Source organism: Lynx rufus, unplaced genomic scaffold (assembly GCF_022079265.1).
Source record: "Lynx rufus isolate CCGP_SWC_20201006 ecotype Redwood Valley unplaced genomic scaffold, mLynRuf1.p SCAF_10, whole genome shotgun sequence".
Lineage (NCBI taxonomy): Eukaryota > Metazoa > Chordata > Mammalia > Carnivora > Felidae > Lynx > Lynx rufus.
Window position 1 is genome coordinate 23,652,883 of NW_025814824.1, and position 24,637 is coordinate 23,677,519.

The 24,637-nt window shown below is 40.2% G+C and overlaps 1 non-coding gene across 1 annotated transcript; it reads left to right on the forward strand.

The window, feature by feature from the left end:
* The first annotated feature begins 23,826 nt into the window (after positions 1–23,826).
* On the forward strand, positions 23,827–23,933 carry LOC124505532 (U6 spliceosomal RNA). The gene has a single exon (XR_006960674.1). It is a non-coding gene; the product is annotated as a U6 spliceosomal RNA (small nuclear RNA).
* The last annotated feature ends 704 nt before the right edge of the window (positions 23,934–24,637 follow it).

The following is a 24,637-nucleotide window of genomic DNA, read 5'->3' on the forward strand; positions in this document are numbered from 1 at the left end:
CTTGGAGATCCATCCCTACACACTCCACTGCCTGTGGTCAGGTTTACTCAGTGGAAGCCCTGTTATCCAAACAGAGTGGGTTTCTGGTCAGAAACAAGCTTTGCTACACACTGGTAAACACAAACAAATCACCCTACAGAGCCCCTTTCTTTTAAAGGGCAGTGCAAATCCAAGGGTCAGTGGTCAGGAGGAATATCACCAAACAAACGGAAGCTGTGTTTGCTCCACCACGAAACATGAGCAGCGCATGTCTCCAGGAGGATTTACTGTAGCGTGTCCAAAGTAAACGGACATGGGTGAGTGGGTGGGGGTGGGGTGAGATTCCTACTTCAAAGTCTCCTTCCAGCTGCTCCTGGAGAAAGAGACTCCTTCAGGATTTCTCCCCACAAGAAAGCACTTATGAGACTGCCATTTCTGGATTAACTGTCTTTAACTATTTGAAACTGGAAGGGAAGGCAGCACTTCTGTTTGTTTTTTTGTTGATGTTAAACAGATGCACGGTCTATTACAGCCACACGGGCCTAATTCAAGATGAAGCAGTGATAGGAATGTTGTCGCTGTTGGGCCAATGTGAGGAGAATGGGTTTGCCTATTATTCTGCATATGTGTTCAATATTTTCATTTGATTTAATGCCCCAATCTCCCCGACGGGTCAAATTACACCTATCTACCCCTGGCTCTTTTCAGAAATTCACTATGATTTCAAGATCAGCTGTTATTTCTTAAGCAGATCAGATCAAGGCCACAAATATTTATCTCCTCATGATTTGTCTGTGAAAGGTGGTGAAGCAAAGGAAGAAAGAGTAGGGAAAGGAAAGAAAGGGAAAAAGCAGATATTGGGTCAATCTTTATTTATTTATTTATTTATTTATTTATTTATTTATTTATTTTAAAGTTTGAACTTCATGTGAACCAGTTTGGACCCTCTGGGCTTCCTGAGGGCGGGGCCTCACAGTGAGTAACCTGCCCCCTTGCATCAGAAAATCCTAATGTTCTCTAAGAAGGATTTAAATGTATGTTTTACGGCTTTCTTTTCAGAGTAAGATGAAAGGAAAACTGAATCAAGGGCATTTGGGTTTGCAGATAAGGTTTTTGTAGACATTAGGGGTCTCAGATAGCTTTTGGAAGCGAATAGGGTGCAGGATAAAAACAAATTAAATTAGTGATATGGTGAAAACCCTGAGTCAGAAGCCTCTATAAAGTTTTCCCGGATAACATTACCTCAGAGTCTTTCTCTGGGGGAAAAACAACTTCCAGCAGGATGCAAAAAGGAAGCAGACCTGTTCCATCGGGTGGAGGACAACGAGCCTGGAAGATCAATACCCACATGGAAAGTCATTTGGAAGACCCAATTCTGAAAAGTCAAATCTGCCTAAAGATTCCAGGAACAGATGTCAAAACAGGGCAGGCTTCTGGAGACAAGAAAACTCATCTGCTCCTGTCTTTAGACCCCTTTAAAGCCACTGACCTCCTACTGCACTGAGTAGGGTAGTCAGTCTATCTTAAAAGCATCCAGGGTTATCATTTTCTATAAGTTGTTTCCCTGACCTTCACTCATTTCCAGGTGATATTTTCATCCACATAGAGACTAAATTGTATGATTACCAGGTACCTAGGTTTTACTATAGAGATCTGTACACAGTTTGGGAACCACTTTAGGTGGAAGCTATACATGTCCTAAATGGCAAAGTCAGCTTCTTGCAGAACTAAGAAAAACCAGCACTCTTACTGGTCATGAAAATGTTCACTTCACAGAACACCATGCATTTAGGTTTATTTGCTTGTTTGCTTTGCTTTGTACATTTTTCAAGACCTGTGATTTCAATCACCTAGAGCATCCACCAATAAATATTGTAATGATGGATAGATAACAGAAACCAACCATTTTACAAAATGGAATATACTAATTTGAATGCATATGTATAAGTATTCTATTTTGTATCACAGATCCTGTGCTGAAATGGCTGAACTCTAAAAGACCTTCTTCTTTTCTATCATTAAAAAAAGATGGGCGCCTGGGTGGCGCAGTCGGTTAAGCGTCGGACTTCAGCCAGGTCACGATCTCGCGGTCGGTGAGTTCGAGCCCCGCGTCGGGCTCTGGGCTGATGGCTCAGAGCCTGGAGCCTGTTTCCGATTCTGTGTCTCCCTCTCTCTCTGCCCCTCGCCCGTTCATGCTCTGTCTCTCTCTGTCCCAAAAATAAATAAACGTTGAAAAAAAAATTAAAAAAAAAATGTTGAAATGTCTCTAAATCTCCAAAACTTCAAGCTTGTGGTCGTTGCTCTCTGTGCTTTAGATATACATGAGAGATTGTATTTGGTTCTGGGTACCAAATTCTCATAGGAATAAGAGGGAACTTAAGTCTACACAGCATAATAACAAGATAACAATGTAATTTCAAGCTTTGCACCTAAGAGTCAGTTGAAAGAACTGTATATGTTTAGCCTACAATAACATGAAAAACATTTAGCTGCTTCTTATGATTTAGAATCCATCATGTGGAAGACAAATCTGACTTATCCTGAATGTTTCCAAGTAATATACCCAGCCCTAGGTAGTAAAAGTTGTAAAGTGATAAAAGTTGGCTCAATTGACGAAAGAATTTTCTAAGATTCAAATAGTTCCCCTCAAGCTTAGGGCAGACAACACTCTGATAGACACTGGGTGAGTTATATTCAAATGTCACATGACTATATGAAAGGATGTGTAGAAAAGTCCATTGGAGCACTAAGATCCTGTGATCCTATGATACCCAATATAAGCTAGGTTTTGGTTTTTTGTTTTCCTTTAGCTAATTTCCCCCAGTCTAACAGATGATTCATGGAAAATATCAGATAAGTCATTCTTTGAAATTTTGCACCTCAAATCATATATGTAATACCCTGTTATTCATGTACAAATAGAAACACTGGCTAATCACTTCTTAATATCTGTACTGTAAATGAAGGGAAAAAATTCTTGATATTGATAACCTTTGCAAATACCCCATAGGTTTGGAATAGAAGCAGGGCCCTTAGAAAGATCAGAAGGCAATGTCCTACCGTGAGAAAATTGATACCATGAAACAGTAATTCTCTTTGAAGCTCAGAGAAAAGGTCTACTGAGAAAAGTTAAATACACAAAAGGCAAGATTGGCCAATGATGGAAAAAAAAATATCAGCATCTGAAACCATTTCAACAAAAGTATAATTTCTAGCAGTGGTAAACTGTCAAGTATAGGATGAAAAGAACTAAGACCATGCTTTCTTTCCCAAATCTCTTGTCTTAAACACTACTCATAGCAACTGGCTAGTAGGATTGGAGGACTCTACAGGCCAACGGGCATATTTCTAAGCATCTGTGGGGTCCACTGAATATGTTATCCTTGGAAGCTACCCAGTACCATGGCACAAACAGAATTTGTTGGACTTAGTTTCATGGAGATACTCAAACACTAACAGCAAGTAAAAGTAAACTTTACAAACATGTTTTTATAAAGGACCTATTAGTCTGAGATTTCATTTACAAAATCATCTGGATACATAGCCCTGGCACAGTGCCTTCTCTTACCACCTCTCCCAACACCCAAGTCTTGGATTCTTTAACTCACCTACATCAAATTAATCATTTTAAGTGAAAATTTCAGAGGCATTTACTACATTTACAGTGTTAAGCAACCATAATCTTTATTTAGCTCCCAAACATCCTCATCACCCCAAAAACTAACCCCATACCCCTTAAGCAGTCACTCCCCATCTCCTTCCTTTAGCCCCTGGCAAATACCAATCTGCTTCCTGTACTGATTGATTTACCTATTCTGGATATTTCAAATAAATGGAATAATACTATACATGACCTTTTGTGTCTGGCTTATTTCACTTAACCAAGTTCTGTAAAGAAAAAATATAGTTTATATTTTTTTTACCATGCATTACTTTATAGTTCAAAGTACCTTGTTTTAGATGTTAGTATCTTTGTATAGCTACAAAGTGTATTTACTCCCCTCATATCTCATGTTATTTTAACCTCATAACAATCTTATCAAGTTGGCAGGAATGACTTTATTATTACCATTTTACAGGTGGAAATATTGAGACAAGGAGAGCCAGTCCAGCATTCCACAATAAAGTTACCTGATATATTCCAGTCTTCATGTTCCATTGCCTTTTGTAAAAGGCACTTCATGTATGCCTGTCAGAGTTATTACAAACACAAAGCACTTACTAGCAGTTGTATTTTAAAATTCTCAGAAGCATATTTTAAATGAATAGAATAGATGAAAATCACTTTTGGGTACATTATCACTATTTGCACTCAGTAGAGAGCTGCTTTTGACACATAACAGTTGCATATGACTGGAAGTAATCTGCACACAAGACCATATTCTGTCCCAAGTCCAAAATTCCATTTGGAGTCATTTGGAAGCCAGCTCAAGCACTAAGTCCTTGGTCCCTGTATAGTGTCTAGGTCTTGGCTCCGTTGGCTGTACAATAAGTCTAGACAGAAATGACCCCTGAGATCTCTTCCAGATCTGAATTCTATAATGGTCAGCTAAGCCACAGACTCAACACTGAACTCATCAGCTCCATCTACACAAGGTCAGTACAACTATTTGAAAGATGGATCCATCAAAAGTTTTAGTAATAACTAATGTCAATGGCCATTCCTTCTTGTTGAGATTTTTTTCAAGAAATTGTGGAATGTTCTTTATCAAACTACTATCCCACTGAGATTTTACTGACTAAATGATTTCTACATAAATAGGCAGTCTGTAAAAAGGTCTACAAATTTGGCCAGGTTTATGCCTTTCTGGTATAGAAAATTTCTGGTATAGAATACTATTTCAGACATTTCTCTACATCTCAGCCATTCATTCCATGGTAGACCTGCCCATGTGCATCGCTTTTTAATTTTGCACAAATTAGGACTGCCAAAACATTATTTTTAGCATGTTCATAGACACGTATTTTTTTTTTCAACCTGGCGTTCAAACCCAACCATTTATTTGCCATCAACCAAAAATTAACATTGGAATCTTGTTATGCCATCTCCATAGATTTTCCTTGGTCAGTTTTTAGTTTTAGCTGTGGCTTTAGCAATTCACCCAAAATTGGGGAGTAGTCAAATTTAGCAGGGCTAGACTGCCATCTAGAGACCACAATTTGATTTCCAACATCCTGGTCCTCAGTGAGCTTGCTCTTTAACAAAAAGTAGCTATCTGCCAAATAAAGAAGCTTGAGTTTTGCTTCGGCAAGGTGGGAAACACCCACTGAATCTAGAAAGAAGAGATTCAAGAGCAAGGAGCTTGAGGTGATCCCGTTCTGAAAGTCTTCCAGTTACTGAAGATTAGGTGACCACAGGAGATATGAATGACAACGAGCCCCCTGGTGCAAGAATGTGTCTTCTTTAACTTGCTGTTAATAAACAGTCCCATTTGCTCCACTCCAGGCCAATTAGGATTTTCCAACTTGTAATATGAGCCAGAAAGGAAGGAGTCCTCTACAAGACAGTGAAAGTGCAAAAGTCTTTCATTTATGTGAGAAACCAATCTCCACAGTCCTCATAAAACTCAAACCTGCCTTCCATTTTTCTGCCTGAGCACTAAGTTTCTATGTCCTGGGCATATTTGATACCATCTTTTTGCTATTGTGTCTTAGAAGAAGCAATAGTCTCTAAGTTTATAGAATTTAGATCTGAAGATCACATTATGTTTAGTGTTTCCATGGAAAATGCATAGTTTGAAAATCCCTCCCTCATTCTTTTCCCCCAAAGCTGTCCTACAGGGCTGTGTGCTAAGACCATCTGTTCCATCAGATAGTCCTTTGATGGATGTGAAGAGGCTGACTGGAGGGGTACAGAGCTGGGACTGAAGTGGCTGGGAATTAATTAACTGCATATCCATTTGGTAACTGTGCCCAGAAGTTTAGCTACGGGAATGTTTTATAAATCAAAAATAACAACTATTATCGTTAACCTCAAAATCATAGGCCACAAGAGTTCCTACTTTGCTGATGCTAATTAAATGGTCGAGTCTGTCCAACAGAATGTCATCCAGGAGTCTTTCAATTCATGATGAGAGAGACAAAAAAAATGTATACTGTCTTGAAAAAATTTTATAAATATAGGATGAAGTGCACCATATCCATCCAAAGTTCCAGTGATGTCATTTTTGTCTAGACCTCACATGTTTTAGGAATTTTTAAAGCCCTAAATTACTTTTGTTGGAGGTATTAAATAGGGTCTGGAAACAGACACTTTGATATAGTATGGTATAAAAAATGAGTTTTCAAGTCCAAGCAACTGAGCTTTGGATCTCTGCTCTTTCACTCATCAGAGACCCTGGACAAGCTTCACTTTTCTTATCATCTATAGAAACTGGGGACATAAAAAGTTATTGTAAGGATTAAACAGAATAATGTATTTGAAAGCACCCTGCACACGATAAGTGCTTAATAAACACTTGTATGATTTCTTTAAAGTCTCGAATTTATTTTCCTTACTCTAGTGGTTCTAGAGCTGGAAACACAATATTGATAATAACACTGGTCTAAGAGTTTTGCTTCATCCCTAGAACAGGATGAATCTCTAAAGCAATGCTGCTTAAGTTTGAATGTGCGTGTGAATCACTTGGGGATTTTGTTAAAATTCAATAGGCCTGATTCAGTAGGTCTGGAGTGAAACCTGATAGTCTGCATTTCTAACAAGCTCCCTGGAGATCCTGCTGGTGTGGGGATCAAATTTGAGTAGCAAGACTCTAAACTACAATTTGGCAAATTATTTACTGCCCATGGGTGAACCTCATGTGTTTATGAATAAAGTTTTATTAGAACACACTCACACATATTCATTTACATAACGTCTGAGGCTATTTTCCTGCTGCAATGGCTGAATTTACTATCTGGCCCCTATAGTTCACTGACCCCTGCTCTAAGCCACTCTCTTTCTTTCTCCACACATATAAGCTAAGTTAATCATTGGCAGACGCCTATGGAGGGCTGGGGGAGGTATGAGAGGGCAGAAGAGATGGAGAGTAGCTACCTGTATTATCCTCCTATTGCTGCTATTACAAATTGCCACAGAACTAATGGCTTACAACAACACATACTTATTGTCTTATAGCCCTGTAGGTTAGAAGTCTGACAAGGGGCCTCTCTGGGCTAAAAATCAAGACATCAGCACAGCTGCATTCCTTTTGGAGGTTCTAGGGGAGAATCCATTTCCCTGCCTTTCCAGCTCCTGGGGTCCTCTGGCATTCCTTGGCTCAAGGCCCTTTCCTCCATCTTAAAGCCAGCAATATTGTGTCTCTCTGACTTCTCTGCTGTCATCACATCTCTCTCTGACCACAGCTGGGAGAAGTCCTCCGCTTTTAAGAACCCATGTGATCACATTAGGCCCAACAAGACCCAGATAATCCAGCAGCTAAACCTCCCCATCTCAAGGTTCTTAACTGAATCACATTTCCAGTGAGGTAACATTCAAAGATTCCAGGGATTAGGGTATGGACATCTTTGGAGTCTCTGACTACCATACTACCTCAAAGCACATTCTTCAAAAGGACAATTTTCCAATAATTTCCTTACAGCATTATGTTATCATGGTTGTCTTTGCGTTATGATGGAAAGATGTCTGGTGAAGCTATATGACAGAAAACACAGAGATGGTAGTCAAGGATTTCTCTTTTATCTGCTTCTTTTCCCAACAAACAAGGTATACAGGCTCACTACCCAAGACTAACTTGTATATCTGCACAGGTAATATACTGCACGATTTCAGAGGATTCTCTGAAGTTGCTCAGTGCACAAACCTCACAAGCATACATGGCAGCCCTGTCCTCCATATCCTAGCTGCCTGCCCCTGAGATCAGAATTTGTCTACACTTCTAGCTATTGATCATGATTAAGCTGAATTCTTTGGAAATATTTTCTTTAGTTCACACCATAAGTAAAATAGTTTGCCCACATTAATGTGATAAAATTAATCACTCTGATGAATTAAAATCAATCTAAAAAAGTGTAGGAAAACATAACATAATCGCTATGGAGTAAGACCACTTGAGTAGCAAGAAGCTTAAAAATAAACTCTAGTCATTCAAACTTGTGCCCAAACACAGTGTCATTTCCATAAGAACCCAAGACTGCAAGAGGGAGGGGGCATGTGAGCCCATGGCACTGGAACAAGAACGCAGGGAATGCAATAAACAGAAGGGAAGGGAGCTCTCACAGGAATATTTTTCCATTGCAGTTCAGGCCCAATGAGGAAGGTTTCATATATGAATAACTGACAACTGCCTGCTAGGCTGTTATGCTTAATCCTTCACAGTTTGAGTATGTCATGGTACTCCATAAAAAAAAAAGCTTATTGCATAAGCCATTCTCACTCTTCTAAGCCCATTCTTCTCAACAATGCCAGAGATCTAATAACAGGTAAGTGACCAAGAAAATATATGTGACCCAACCATTGTGTAACATTTCATTTTGCTGAAGGTCAAGACAAATTATCATGAAATCCTTAGAGATACTGTTACATGGTTCCTGGGGACAAAAGGTTTCCTTTCAGAGAAGCTTCTTAGAAGCAGAGGGTGCTGTGTTTCAATCCTCAGCTAACTTTTAGTTAATGACTCTTGCCTTTTCCCCTACCAGCTCTGCTTATTAAAAGGAGAATGCAGTCTGGAGTGTGTGCTGTCAGAATGAACAGCAGGGTCAGTCACTAATCCCAAATTGTATGCCTCCAGGATGCCTGCTACAGAGTGAGGAAATGCTTATGTTTGATTAACCTTCCAGGTAGAGAAAGGGAGGCAGCCAGGGGTCCGCAGCTACATGACATGGTATAATAGTAGTTTTAAAATATGGCATTCCCAGGGGGATGCAAGAAAAGTCACAGAAGAAGGTGCTGACTTAGTGTAACAAATGAAATTATGTCTATATAATAGTCAGTGAGCCTTTGGGGGAACAACATCACCAAACTGGGCATTCATTTTCTTCAAAATAGTTGTGACAATACGATAGTCCCTTATGTCTGTCTATATGGTGCTTTATGGAGTGCATAATGCTTCAAGGGCACCACCTCATTTGATCTTCACCACTGTCCTTTGTGTCAAAGGGCTAGAATTGAAGAGCACTTTCCCAGTTAAAAAAAAAAAAATCCCCATTAGCTGTCAATGCACTGTCTTCTTGCCCTGGCATTTTCTTTAACACTTTCTTTAAGTACAAACAATGAAGAGTGAAGAAACACCACTGGGTGGGGAAGGGGGATGTTGGGCCAGTTAGGGGATAAGATAAAACCATGCAGGAAAGACATCTCCTGAAAACATGGGTCAAAGAAAGCAGAAGGTCACTTCTATTTCTGCGGTTCCATGTACAATAAGAAAAAAGAAATCTACTAGTGTTAGGGAAATGGTTTAATCCTCTTGTTAAATGTAACATTATTTAGCTGTTCAGTTGAAAGCTGAAATTTGACATTTTGGTGAATATGAGGCCCAGGCCAATAGCTACGCTCAGTATGCTAAGAAGAGAGGACAATGGATTAATCACAGGCAGCTCTTTCATCTTTCAAAAAGTGTGTTTTTGTATTTATTGCCACTTAGCCATTGACTCCATTTCCATACAAAATCCTATTTGTCCTTCAAGACCCAGTTCATATAGCATATTCACCATGAGGTCTTCCCAGGCAGCATTGTCCGTTCTGTCTGTTCTAGTGTGTCAGTTATAGGATTACCATGTTATAAGCCATGGACAGCATGTGTTTTACATGCTGTCTTTCCTACTAGACAATGAGTTCCAAGTGGGAAGGGATAGTAAAACACCTAAAACTTTTGTAGATATTCACATTTGCAGATTAAATGAATGAATACAATAAAGAAACCATGAGTCACTATAAAATAACCAAATCCAGTGATGCTAGGTTTGATCAAATGCATGTTGGGAAACTCATTAAATATATATTTATTCTGGGAACTTTTAAAATACAATTGTTCCTGACTCTTTAACCCAAGAGTTGTCATCATTAGCTTGATTTGAGCAATTTACCACAGACCTGATGTAGATGATTAGGTAATGCATATTTTTATAATTGTTTTCTCCAGCAATCTGTGCCTGATTTATAAAATATAACTTCTTCATTCTAAGCAAAATCTGATGAAAGCAATGGTGGCTTAAAAGCCTTGTATTCCACAGGTTAATACCAACAAAGGGTATATCCCAGTAATTCCTTTTCTACTCTAGAGTCAAAGGCACCTTGAGTCTTTCACAACTGGGGTCATTAAGCCAATGAGGCTCTGAATTCTCCCCCACTTACCAGCAATGTCTTACCTCCATGAAAACAGATGAAAATCTACTCTTTTCCACCTTGTTTACTCAGCTCAGGCACACACTGCTTAAAGCCACTCTTAGAGAAAAAATTAAGAATGCACCTTGTTGGTGCTGGATTTAATTTTCCCAGCCTAATGAAAAATATGTCTATGATTACAAACCAAACCTTCATGCAAAAACGCAGCAAGAATCAGTCTTCTTTTAGGAGTTGCAAATTCCTTTGTGGGAGAACCTTAGTTTAATAAATGCCCAAGTAGACTTCATTCTAGACAGAAAGCAACCATGATAAGAAATAGTAGTGGGCACTTTTGTTTGAGTTGAGGTTGTAATTTCAAACAGAAATATGGCAGTGAATTCCTTAGAAAGGAGAACTTGCTGGAATCTTAACTTTTCAGTCATCAAAGGGCATCTGGACATTTGTCTTTATCTCTAATTTTCTGCTCTGCTATTTGTTACCCTGATAACAGTGTGTTTTATGGCTGCTCTCCATTAGTCAGTGCTATAGTTTTATGAGCCATGCAGAGAAAGTGAAGGAGGCGCTCAGCCTCCTTCAGAGTGTTATTTTGCTGTTGTTCGTTTTCAAAGGAATTCTGACTATCACCTTTGTTCAGTCAAAGTGGGAAGGGGAGTGTTTTATTATTGGCCAGCCCCAAACTGTAGCAGTTGCTTGGACCCAAACCATGTCTTAAATTTGAAAAAGATGATAAAAAAAGCAGTCTTAGCTATCTAAATAACTATGAAACCTTCATGACTTATTTCTCAAAAGAAAGAAAAGAAAGGGGAAGAAATAAGCACATGGCAGAGTATTGTTCCTTTCCTTTTTTTAAAAAAAAAGAGGCCTTGAAATATGTTTTAAAATATTTTATGAGGTCACACTAAAAAAAGAGTAATTGGAAGAAAAATTCTGCTTGTCTAAGCGAAGAGCACATTTGTAGCGGTAGGGTAAATGTTTTATCGATTGAGAAGCTGGGAAACTCAAGTCATTACTCACCATGGGCTAAAGAATAATTGCTAATGCTCTGGCGGAAAGATTAAAAACAGTTTCTGGAAGTATTTCTTACAATGATCAATGGTGTATCATCCCAGGCCATTGGATCTTCAATAACATTTTTCCCTTTTGGGATACAATCAATTTTTATAATATGATTCATTTGCCAGTGGGCATGCTTTCTTCATACGATGAAAAGGCACTTATGCATCTTATATTGTTGAAAAGTAATCTTATACAGCCAAAGATCAGGCTGCGGTATAGAAGACTCACTTGAATCTATCTCTATTTTAAATGGGTTTGGGAAATCATCTGGGGTGGGGAGCGGGGGTTGGGGAGACAGTTGCTAGCTTCTTTGTTATTGTTTTGTTAACCCTTTAAGAATGCATTTAGCACACTCTGACAGCAGTCATAATCATCATAGCACAAGGGTAGTGATGGAGGAGGGTGCTATTTTAGATGTGAACATATGCCACAGTAAGCTTGACTCATTTGCAACACTAATTACTATGGCAGCACTCTCAGGTCAAGGGTTGCCTTACAGCTGTCTACTGGCTGCACACATCTGACAAGGTCTTCAGCATCCTGTGGCAAGGCTCAACTTTGGTCCACTGCTGCTGAATCCATCAATTCATCTCTGCTTTAATAAGTAACAGCTTTAGTCATGAGAGGATGTGCTCATTCCAAAATTTCTCCCGGGAGAGAAGGCATTGAAGGCTTGCACACAGTGACCTCTCAGGGTCTATTTTGACATTGGACTTGGCCCCATCACCAGGGTCTCCCCTGGTCTCCCCTCAAATGAAGAGGCCAAAAAAAATAATAAATAAAATAATAATAATAATAATAATAATAATAATAATAATAATAGAGTCAAGCTTAGGAAGTGGTCAAATGTTCTACTAAAGGGTAGCATGCACCCGCAACCTGGAATTTTGTTTGAATCTGGGAACAATGGCTTTTATTAAATTACATAAAGGTTAATCCTCCTTCTGCTTATGGCAGAGTCTCCTCACTCAACACCCTGGCTCTGCACCCAAGAAACTGTACATCCAAAATTAAAACAAATTTTTTGTTTAATTTAATTAAAAAACTAAAATAAAATTTTGAAAATATGGTTTAGATTACCTATATTTTAAGTATCTCCTTGTTTGATGGTGAGATTATTTATACCCAACCTGTTCCTGACCTAAAAAAATTTGTTTTCATGTGAATAGTTAGTATTGTATAGATAGTATTTTTCATTTTTATGTAACTCTATTGTATATATTTGGTGAACCAAGTCATTAGTTTTCCTATCTCTTTTTTCTTCCTTTCAAAGAGAAAATTTTTCTTATTTAAAAAAATTAATGTTGAGATTCTGGGAAGATGGCGGCGTAGGAGGACGCTGGGCTCACCGCGCGTCCTGCTGATCACTTAGATTCCACCTACACCTGCCTAAATAACCCAGAAAACCGCCAGAGGATTAGCAGAACAGAGTCACCGGACCCAAGTGCAGACGAGAGGCCCACGGAAGAGGGTAGGAAGGGCGGCGAGGCGGTGCGCGCTCCACGGACTGGCGGGAGGGAGCCGGGGCGGAGGGGCGGCTCGCCGGCCAAGCAGAGCCCCTGAGTCCGGCTTGCAAAAGCGGAGGGGCCTGACGGACTGTGTTCCGACAGCAAGCGCGACTTAGCGTCTGGGAGGTCATAAGTTAACAGCTCTGCTCGGAAAGCGGGAAGGCTGGAGGACAAAGGGAGGGTGAGCTGCGGAGCCCCCGGACGACAGAGCTCAGTTTGGCGGGGAACAAAGGCGCTCGCCAGCGCCATCTCCCCCGCCCATCCCCCAGCCAAAATCCCAAAGGGAACCGGTTCCGGTCAGGGAAATTGCTCGCTCCGCGCAAACACCCAACTCTGTGCTTCTGCGGAGCCAAACCTCCGGCAGCGGATCTGACTCCCTCCGGCTGCCACAGGGCCCCTCCTGAAGTGGATCACCTAAGGAGAAGCGAGCTAAGCCTGCCCCCCCTGCCGCCGTGCACCTTGCCTTCCCACCCCAGCTAATACGCCAGATCCCCAGCATCACAAGCCTGGCAGTGTGCAAGTAGCCCAGATGGGCCACGCCACCCCACAGGGAATCCCGCCCCTAGGAGAGGGGAAGAGAAGGCACACACCAGTCTGACTGTGGCCCCAGCGGTGGGCTGGGGGCAGACATCAGGTCGGACTGCGGCCCCGCCCACCAACTCCAGTTATACACCACAGCACAGGGGAAGTGCCCTGCAGGCCCTCACCACACCAGGGACTATCCAAAATGACCAAGCGGAAGAATTCCCCTCAGAAGAATCTCCAGGAAATAACAACAGCTAATGAGCTGATCAAAAAGGATTTAAATAATATAACAGAAAGTGAATTTAGAATAATAGTCATAAAATTAATCGCTGGGCTGGAAAACAGCATACAGGACAGCAGAGAATCTCTTGCTACAGAGATCAAGGGACTAAGGAACAGTCACGAGGAGCTGAAAAACGCTTTAAAGGAAATGCAAAACAAAATGCAAACCACCACGGCTCAGATGGAAGAGGCAGAGGAGAGAATAGGTGAACTAGAAGATAAAGTTATGGAAAAAGAGGAAGCTGAGAAAAAGAGAGATAAAAAAATCCAGGAGTATGAGGGGAAAATTAGAGAACTAAGTGATACACTAAAAAGAAATAATATACGCATAATTGGTATCCCAGAGGAGGAAGAGAGAGGGAAAGGTGCTGAAGGGGTACTTGAAGAAATTATAGCTGAGAACTTCCCTGAACTGGGGAAGGAAAAAGGCATTGAAATCCAAGAGGCACAGAGAACTCCCTTCAGACGTAACTTGAATCGATCTTCTGCACGACATATCATAGTGAAACTGGCAAAATACAAGGATAAAGAGAAAATTCTGAAAGCAGCAAGGGGTAAACGTGCCCTCACATATAAAGGGAGACCTATAAGACTCGTGACTGATCTCTCTTTTGAAACTTGGCAGGCCAGAAAGAATTGGCACGAGATTTTCAGGGTGCTAGACAGCAAAAATATGCAGCCGAGAATCCTTTATCCAGCAAGTCTGTCATTTAGAATAGAAGGAGAGATAAAGGTCTTCCCAAACAAACAAAAACTGAAGGAATTTGTCACCACTAAACCAGCCCTACAAGAGATCCTAAGGGGGACCCTGTGAGACAAAGTACCAGAGACATCACTACAAGCATAAAACATACAGACATCACAATGACTCTAAACCCGTATCTTTCTATAATAACACTGAATGTAAATGGACTAAATGCGCCAACCAAAAGACATAGGGTATCAGAATGGATAAAAAAACAAGACCCATCTATTTGCTGTCTACAAGAGACTCATTTTAGACCTGAGGACACCTTTAGATTCAGAGTGAGGGGATGGAGAACTATTTATCATGCTACTGGAAGCCAGAAGAAAGCTGGAGTAGCCATACTTATATCAGACAAACTAGACTTTAAATTAAAGGCTGTAACAAGAGATGAAGAAGGACATTATATAATAGTTACAGGGTCTATCCATCAGGAAGAGCTAACAATTATAAATGTCTATGCGCCGAATACCGGAGCCCCCAAATATATAAAACAATTACTCATAAACAGAAGCAACCTTATTGATAAGAATGTGGTAATTGCTGGGGACTTTAACACCCCACTTACAGAAATGGATAGATCATCTAGACACACGGTCAATAAAGAAACAAGGGCCCTGAATGAGACACTGGATAAGATGGACTTGACAGATATATTTAGAACTCTGCATCCCAAAGCAACAGAATATACTTTCTTCTCGAGTGCACATGGAACATTCTCCAAGATAGATCATATACTGGGTCACAAAACAGCCCTTCATAAGTTTACAAGAATTGAAATTATACCATGCATACTTTCAGACCACAATGCTATGAAGCTTGAAATCAACCACAGGAAAAAGTCTGGAAAACCTCCAAAAGCATGGAGGTTAAAGAACACCCTACTAATGAATGAGTGGGTCAACTAGGCAATTAGAGAAGAAATTAAAAAATATATGGAAACAAACGAAAATGAAAATACAACAATCCAAACGCTTTGGGACGCAGCGAAGGCAGTCCTGAGAGGAAAATACATTGCAATCCAGGCCTATCTCAAGAAACAAGAAAAATCCCAAATACAAAATCTAACAGCACACCTAAAGGAAATAGAAGCAGAACAGCAAAGGCAGCCTAAACCCAGCAGAAGAAGAGAAATAATAAAGATCAGAGCAGAAATAAACAATATAGAATCTAAAAAAACTGTAGAGCAGATCAACGAAACCAAGGGTTGGTTTTTTGAAAAAATAAACAAAATTGACAAACCTCTAGCCAGGCTTCTCAAAAAGAAAAGGGAGATGACCCAAATAGATAAAATCATGAATGAAAATGGAATTATTACAACCAATCCCTCAGAGATACAAACAATTATCAGGGAATACTATGAAAAATTATATGCCAACAAATTGGACAACCTGGAAGAAATGGACAAATTCCTGAACACCCACACTCTTCCAAAACTCAATCAGGAGGAAATAGAAAGCTTGAACAGACCCATAACCAGCGAAGAAATTGAATCAGTTATCAAAAATCTCCCAACAAATAAGAGTCCAGGACCAGATGGCTTCCCAGGGGAGTTCTACCAGACGTTTAAAGCAGAGATAATACCTATCCTTCTCAAGCTATTCCAAGAAATAGAAAGGTAAGGAAAACTTCCAGACTCATTCTATGAAGCCAGTATTACTTTGATTTCCAAACCAGACCGAGACCCAGCAAAAAAAGAGAACTACAGGCCAATATCCCTGATGAATATGGATGCCAAAATTCTCAATAAGATACTAGCAAATCGAATTCAACAGCATATAAAAAAGAATTATTCACCATGATCAAGTGGGATTCATTCCTGGGATGCAGGGCTGGTTCAACATTCGCAAATCAATCAACGTGATACATCACATTAACAAAAAAAAAGAGAAGAACCATATGATCCTGTCAATCGATGCAGAAAAGGCCTTTGACAAAATCCAGCACCCTTTCTTAATAAAAACCCTTGAGAAAGTCGGGATAGAAGGAACATACTTAAAGATCATAAAAGCCATTTATGAAAAGCCCACAGCTAACATCATCCTCAACGGGGAAAAACTGAGAGCTTTTTCCCTGAGATCAGGAACACGACAGGGATGCCCACTCTCACCGCTGTTGTTTAACATAGTGCTGGAAGTTCTAGCATCAGCAATCAGACAACAAAAGGAAATCAAAGGCATCCAAATTGGCAAAGATGAAGTCAAGCTTTCGCTTTTTGCAGATGACATGATATTATACATGGAAAATCCGATAGACTCCACCAAAAGTCTGCTAGAACTGATACATGAATTCAGCAAAGTTGCAGGATACAAAATCAATGTACAGAAATCAGTTGCATTCTTATACACTAACAATGAAGCAACAGAAAGACAAATAAAGAAACTGATCCCATTCACAATTGCACCAAGAAGCATAAAATACCTAGGAATAAATCTAACCAAAGATGTAAAGGATCTGTATGCTGAAAACTATAGAAAGCTTATGAAGGTAATTGAAGAAGATTTAAAGAAATGGAAAGACATTCCCTGCTCATGGATTGGAAAAATAAATATTGTCAAAATGTCAATACTACCCAAAGCTATCTACACATTCAATGCAATCCCAATCAAAATTGCACCAGCATTCTTCTCGAAACTAGAACAAGCAATCCTAAAATTCATATGGAACCACAAAAGGCCCCGAATAGCCAAAGGAATTCTGAAGAAGAAGACCAAAGCAGGAGGCATCACAATCCCAGACTTTAGCCTCTACTACAAAGCTGTCATCATCAAGACAGCATGGTATTGGCACAAAAACAGACACACAGACCAATGGAATAGAATAGAAACCCCAGAACTAGACCCACAAACGTATGGCCAACTCATCTTTGACAAAGCAGGAAAGAACATCCAATGGAAAAAAGACAGCCTCTTTAACAAATGGTGCTGGGAGAACTGGACAGCAACATGCAGAAGGTTGAAACTAGACCACTTTCTCACACCATTTACAAAAATAAACTCAAAATGGATAAAGGACCTAAATGTGAGACAGGAAACCATCAAAACCTTAGAGGAGAAAGCAGGAAAAGACCTCTCTGACCTCAGCCATAGCAATCTCTTACTCGACACATCCCCAAAGGCAAGGGAATTAAAAGCAAAAATGAATTACTGGGACCTTATGAAGATAAAAAGCTTCTGCACAGCAAAGGAAACAACCAACAAAACTAAAAGGCAACCAACACAATGGGAAAAGATATTTGCAAATGACATATCGGACAAAGGGCTAGTATCTAAAATCTATAAAGAGCTCACCAAACTCCACACCCGAAAAACAAATAACCCAGTGAAGAAATGGGCAGAAAACATGAATAGACACTTCTCTAAAGAAGACATCCAGATGGCCAACAGGCACATGAAAAGATGTTCAGCGTCGCTCCTTATCAGGGAAATACAAATCAAAACCACACTCAGGTATCACCTCACGCCAGTCAGAGTGGCCAAAATGAACAAATCAGGAGACTATAGATGCTGGAGAGGATGTGGAGAAACGGGAACCCTCTTGCACTGTTGGTGGGAATGCAAATTGGTGCAGCCGCTCTGGAAAGCAGTGTGGAGGTTCCTCAGAAAATTAAAAATAGACCTACCCTATGACCCAGCAATAGCACTGCTAGGAATCTACCCAAGGGATACAGGAGTACTGATGCATAGGGGCACTTGTACCCCAATGTTCATAGCAGCACTCTCAACAATAGCCAAATTATGGAAAGAGCCTAAATGTCCATCAACTGATGAATGGATAAAGAAATTGTGGTTTATATACACAATGGAATACTACGTGGCAATGAGAAAAAATGAAATATGGCCTTTTGTAGCAACGTGGATGGAACTGGAGAGTGTGATGCTAAGTGAAATAAGCCATACAGAGAAAGACAGATACCATATGGTTTCACTCTTATGTGGATCCTGAGAAACTTAACAGGAACCCATGGGGGAGGGGAAGGAAAAAAAAAAAAAAGGACGTTAGAGTGGGAGAGAGCCAAAGCATAAGAGACTGTTAAAAACTGAGAACAAACTGAGGGTTGATGGGGGGTGGGAGGGAGGGGCGGGTGAGTGATGGGTATTGAGGAGGGCACCTTTTGGGATGAGCACTGGGTGTTGTATGGAAACCAATTTGTCAATAAACTTCATATATAAAAAAAAATTAATGTTTATTCATTTTGAGAGAAAGAGAGAGAAACAGAGTGTGAGCAGGAGAGGTGAAGAGAGAGAGACACACACAGAATCCGAAGCAGGCTTCAGGCTTTGAGCTGTCAGCACACAGCCCAACATGGGGCTCAAACTCATGAACCACGAGATCATAACCTGAGCCAAAGTTGGAAGCTCAACCAAGTGAGCCACCCAGGCACCCCTAAAAACTTCCTTGATATTAAGAAAAACAAAAATTAAGAGAAAAATAGCATATCTAAAATGATTTAGAGATTTTACTGAATAAAAAAAAAAAGCTCTTGTATTCCTTAATAATGTCAATTCAAGATTAGTCTTCTGAAAGGAAATCAACCTTCTCATCACCATGAAAGTTAAATTGAGCACTTACTTCTTGCAAGGCACTAAGTAAAAGCTAAATATATATATTTATAACAAACATTCTATGAGATAGACTAGTATTATTATCTACATTTTGTTCAAAAGAGGAAATTGAGACCTAAAGAGGCTAAGTAACACTAATCATGGCTATATAGCTAGGTCATGGTAGAGGGGCTAAGAATACAACCAGTTCTACTTTGAAGGCAGGGCTCTTAGCTACCTTACTATGTTTCATCATCATAAATCTTATTAGCCCCCAATTTCTTAAGAGTATGGGTAAAATCATGTGAGTTGATTTATACATCTAAATGTAGAACTCAAGACCTTCCATAACCTACTCCCAGTGAACCACCATTCCAGTGTTATCTTTGGTGACTAATACCCTGTGAATCTTATATTCCTGCCAAAATGCGCTTTTTGCTATTATGTCTACTAATGCCTATTATCTTTCCTCCTACTCAGCTTTACTTACGCTATTGCAAATATCACATCCCCAGTTGACCTTGTCAGAAGTTTTTTGTCACCATTACTAACTTCTACTTCTCTTGTTTTGTACTACCTTCAGAGTAATTTGTGTTTCCTTATATTACAGTCACTTACATGTGTCATATATTTTATTGTATATTTGCATCCTTCTTAGTGCAGCACCATGCAAGGTTCACAATAAGTTCTGAATTAAAGTTTGCTGAATGAATGAATAAAAAGTATACACAGTAACATCGGTTGATGGAATAACTGATTCCTGATGGGAAAAGTCCATTTTAAACCATTTCTAGATGTGCCATGGATGTGATTACTCATCTAGAAATAGTAGGGAAAGTTCATTTTAAGCCATTTCTAGGTATGCAGATCATTTCTATAACAAAATTTTACATTTTTTAACCTAGTTGAGTTTTAATCCAACCTTGGTCTTTGAGTAGTTGTGTCAGTTTGCTAAGGCTGCCGTAACAAAATATGCAGCCTACATGGCTTACGTAATAAGAGAAATTTATTTTCTCATATTTTGGAGGCTAGGACTCCAAGATCTTCTGAGGCCTCTCTACTTGGCTTGCAGATGGCTGTCTTCATGCTGTAACCTCACAGGGTTTTTTCTCTATGCATGCACATTCCTGGTGTTATCTTGAGTATCCAAATTTCCTCTTCTTATAAGGTCACCAGTCAGATTGGATCAGGGTGCAATAACAGTCTCATTTTAACTTAATTACCTCTTCAGAGGCCTGATCTTCAAAACAGTCACATTCTGAGGTGTGTGGCGGGGGGTGGGGGGGTCAGGGATTCAACATATGAAATTTGGGGAGAAACAATTCGGCCCATAGCATATAGCTTTTGGAAACAGACAGAAGGCACTATATTAGGATGACAGCATTAATAAGTAAAAAATGGTTACTTCTCAGAGTGGCTGACATCCTAAACATACAAACACTTTATAATTTCTGGTCTTATAATGCAGCCTTAGCCTTAAAGAGTGGGCCGTTTTGTTTGATGGTGAATCTGTCAGCAAATTTAAAATGCCTGAATTATACAATTTATAGTGAACAAAGTGAAAACCCAAGGCAATTTCAATTATAGGGCAATTCATCAACTATAAGGAAGAGTCTCAGAACACAGATTGAATTATGGTGAGCAGGGTAGTGTATGCAAAATTCTTCCTCCAATATAAACTTAGGAGGGTCTCTGCAGAATGGTATAACAAAGCATGGCTATTTCCATAATTGCATTTGCTCTAGCTCTTGGGTCAGCACACTTTTGATGCTCCAACGAAGTAGAAAAGAACTCATAGATTTTCAAGGCTGCAACTCAAGCCAGAGGTATGCTGTTAACAGTTCAAGACAGGAGAAAATTGTAATATATGGCCTCCAAATTTATACTCTTCCTGACCCAGGTAATGAAACATGAACCACACATCCAGCTTTTGATAAAGTAGTGCTCACTTGGGCGGTGAGGGACTGCAGGTAGATATTTATTTCTTTGGCTGCCATCCTAACTTGTCCTTGACTGGCAAGGCTTTCACATTAACCCTTTTCTCAGAGGATTCTGAGGAAGTTGGCTCCTGGAGATGAAATCTTACTACATTTACCACCCATCCTTCAGGTTTCCATTTGCTTATAATTATCTCAGTGCTGTGTTCCTGTATATTATTGCTGCTGTTACAATGATACCATCTTGTTGAGTGATTAAAAATAGCCCAATGAAGAAGGGGAAACAATTTTTGCAATATATTCAGTCAGCCTCCAGTAAGTAAAAAGTAGGCTGTCAGAATTTCCCATCTCATAGATGCGCCTGACCCTCTGGTTGACCCTAGACTGAGCCACTATTCCACTTTCACATTACATGATAACATGGAAAATTCACTGACCCAGTTTTTGAGAATTAAGAGAACGATGACTGCAAAGTGATATAAAATGGAAAGCTTTAGAAACACTAAATAACCATGACGATGATTAATGGAGTATGGCAATAAAATATTACTTACTGGACCAGAAGAAAGAAATTATGGTGGGTGAAGGCGGTGAGAAGAGGAGAAAAAGGAGAGGAAAGAGCAAAGGAGAGTCTGAGGATGGATATTGGCAGTGCTTTTCCAGTTCCTCTTGATACAGATGGACTGTATCAAGCATAAAAATATTCCCGTAGCATGAGCTTTAAAGTGAAACATAAGACTTAACTCCAGGGAAGAATGAGTGTGTGTGTGTGTGTGTGTGTGTGTGTGTGTGTGTGTGTGTGTATGTGTGTGTGTGTTATAAGTGGGATGAAGGAAGGTGTAAATTTTGGACTCAATATCTAAAGGAGTGAAACTTAAAGGAGGGGCTCCACACTGGGCATCTTTGGGGGAATAATGAATGAGGCCTGACACTCACCTCTTCATGGAAGGGGGCACTGGTCCAGAAACAGAAAGAATGAAAACCAATGAAAGTCCAATGAATGAAGGAGTAGTTTAGTCTTCTAGGAGAAAAAGGTTACAACTTTGTTTTTTAGGTTTTGTTTTTTATTTTTTTTTATTTGTTAATGTTTACTTATTTTTGATATAGAGAGAGACAGAGACAGAGTACAAGTGGGGGAGGGGCAGAAATAGAGGGAGACACAGAATCTGTCTCCAGGCTCCAGGATCTGAGCTGTGGGGCTCAGACTCATGAGCTGTGAGATCATGACCTGAGCTGAAGTCGGATGCTTAACCGACTGACCCACCCATATGCCCCAAAAGGTTATAACTTTGTCAAGTCCAGGGTACCTGATGGCTCAGTTGGTTGAGTGTCCAGCTCTCGATTTCTCCTGACAACACAGATCCTGCTTGGGATTCTCTCTCTCCTTCTCTCTGCCCCTTCCCTGCTAATTCATTCTCTCTCTCTCTCTCTCTCTCTCTCTCAAAATAAATAAATAAATAAATAAATAAATAAGCATAAACAAATTTAAAACAAATATTTTTGGGGAAAGCCCAGTGGCTCAGCCTCCGGGGAGGCTGCTTGCCCAGGGGCTGGAGGGTGTGTCTTCAAGAAATTGCACGTGGGAGCACACAGCCCTAACTGGGCTGGCACAGAGGCAGCAGAGCTATGGCTGCAGCTGGGCATCACTTCAGCATCTCGGCAACTAGGAGAACAAAAGACCATGGAAGGTGAGGGCAGATTCCAGGCTCACTGTCTGTCTCCTGCCACAAAAGCTAAAGGGAGGGCTTGGGGGACTCCCACCAAATGAGAAAAGGGTTAAGCCTGGTAGTATGGGCCTTGTCACCATCAGTGCCCCCTGGCTCTACCATTAACGTTATGCTAGAATTCACTAACACAGGGCTGATCAAGAGATATGATATCACATAACGTTAATTGAACATGGAAGCACAAACTCAGGGCTAAGTTTAGTGACTAACCAATGTATGCATTTAAGTCTGTTATACAACTTCTCTGATCCTCAGGTTATTCATAGCAATGGGGATGATAATAATTGCCTCATAGAAGTTTTGAAATTATATAACTGAAAGCCTAATACAAATATTTGTTGCGCACCTGTTTATGTGCCTGGAACTAAATATGAATTGCAGATTCAACCATACAAAAAGAAGGCAAAGCCTTGGCCCTAATGAGGTTCAGAAGCTTATCCTGGAGTAAGGGCATATGCTATTTAGTGCTCAACAATACTTAATTGCTTATTCCCCCTCACAGTTAGGTTGGGGCTTTAGGACTGGGTTCCGGCAACGGAATGTAGGACGATGCAATGTGAGGCACTTCTAGGCTTGGCTCTCAGAAAATATCCTGCAGAGGGCATCTGGATGGCTTAGTCAGTTGAGCATCCGACTTCAGCTCAGGTCATGATCTCATGGCTCGTGAGTTCAAGTCCCATATCGGGCTCTCTGCTGTCAGTGCGGAGTCCCCTTCGGATCCTCTGTCCCCCCACCCCTGCCTATACCCAGCTCATTATCTGTCTCAAAAATGAATAAACATTAAAAAAAAAAAAAAAGAAAACATCTTGCATAACCATGCAGCCCTTCCTTTTGTTCCACTATGATTGTGGAAGCCATGTGTTGTAAGACTACAGATACATATGCGCTACCTGATCTGCACCTAACTGCGGTGGGAGCCAAAACTAAACTTTATCATGTTGAGCCACTGAGTTTTTAGACTTTGTCAGCCACCATAGCCTACCTTAGCCTATCTCTCTAGGGAACCTGAGGCCAGCCTGTCTGGCCTGCCCTGTGAGCAAGCTTGGAAGTAGATCCTCCTCCAGTGGAGTCTTCAGACTACTGCAGCCCTGGCTGACACCTTGGGAGACCCTGAGCTAGAGGTACTCAGCCAAGCTGTGTGCAGATTCCTGACCCACAAGAATTGAGATAATAAATATTTTACTCTTCTAAGTTTCTAAGTTTGGGGGTCATTTGTTACACAGCAATAGAACACCAATACAGTGCTCCATTTGGCAGCACATATACTAAAATTGGAATGATACAGAGAAGATTAGCATGGCCCCTGCACAAAGATAACATGCAAATTCGTGAAGCATTCCATATTGAAAAAAAATCAATACAAATACACCTGTCCATCAATAGGTTAGTGGATAACCAAACTGGTATATCCATTCACTGAAATGCAACTCAGCAATAAAAAAGAATTAACTGTTGAACTACGACATGGATGAGTCCCCAAATAATATTTAGATAATTAGAAGCCAGACAAAAGAGTACATACTGTAAGATTCAATTGATGTAAAATCTAGAAAATGCAAACTAATCTAGTGTGGAAGAAAACAGATCAGTGACTATCTGGGATTGGGGTGAGTGAGACAAGAATGAGTGGAAGCACACAAAAAGATGACAAAGAAGCATGAGGAAACTTTAGAAAGTGGTAGCTATGTTCACCATCTTGATTGTGGTGATGGCTTCACAGGTGTAAACACGCCAAAACTTAAAATATTTGTTGTTTATTGCATGCTAATTAGAACTCAGTAAAGCTGCATACCTGTGTCCACCGTACAACTCTAAAATCATTGATTTTGTTTGAAGAAGTGATTTTTGTTTCAGCACCTTGATCCAATGGTGCACTCTTCCCCTAACCTTGCATTTGCACAAACCAGCACCCTCATAATCTTGTGTGTGTGTCTCCCTGTTAAAGAGGCACCCTCAAATATACCTACTTTCTTTCAAAGTAATGACCAGTTAAAAGTGATTGTCAATCCCCTGGTCCCAGGTTTGTGGGCATTTCACTTACTCTACGGCATT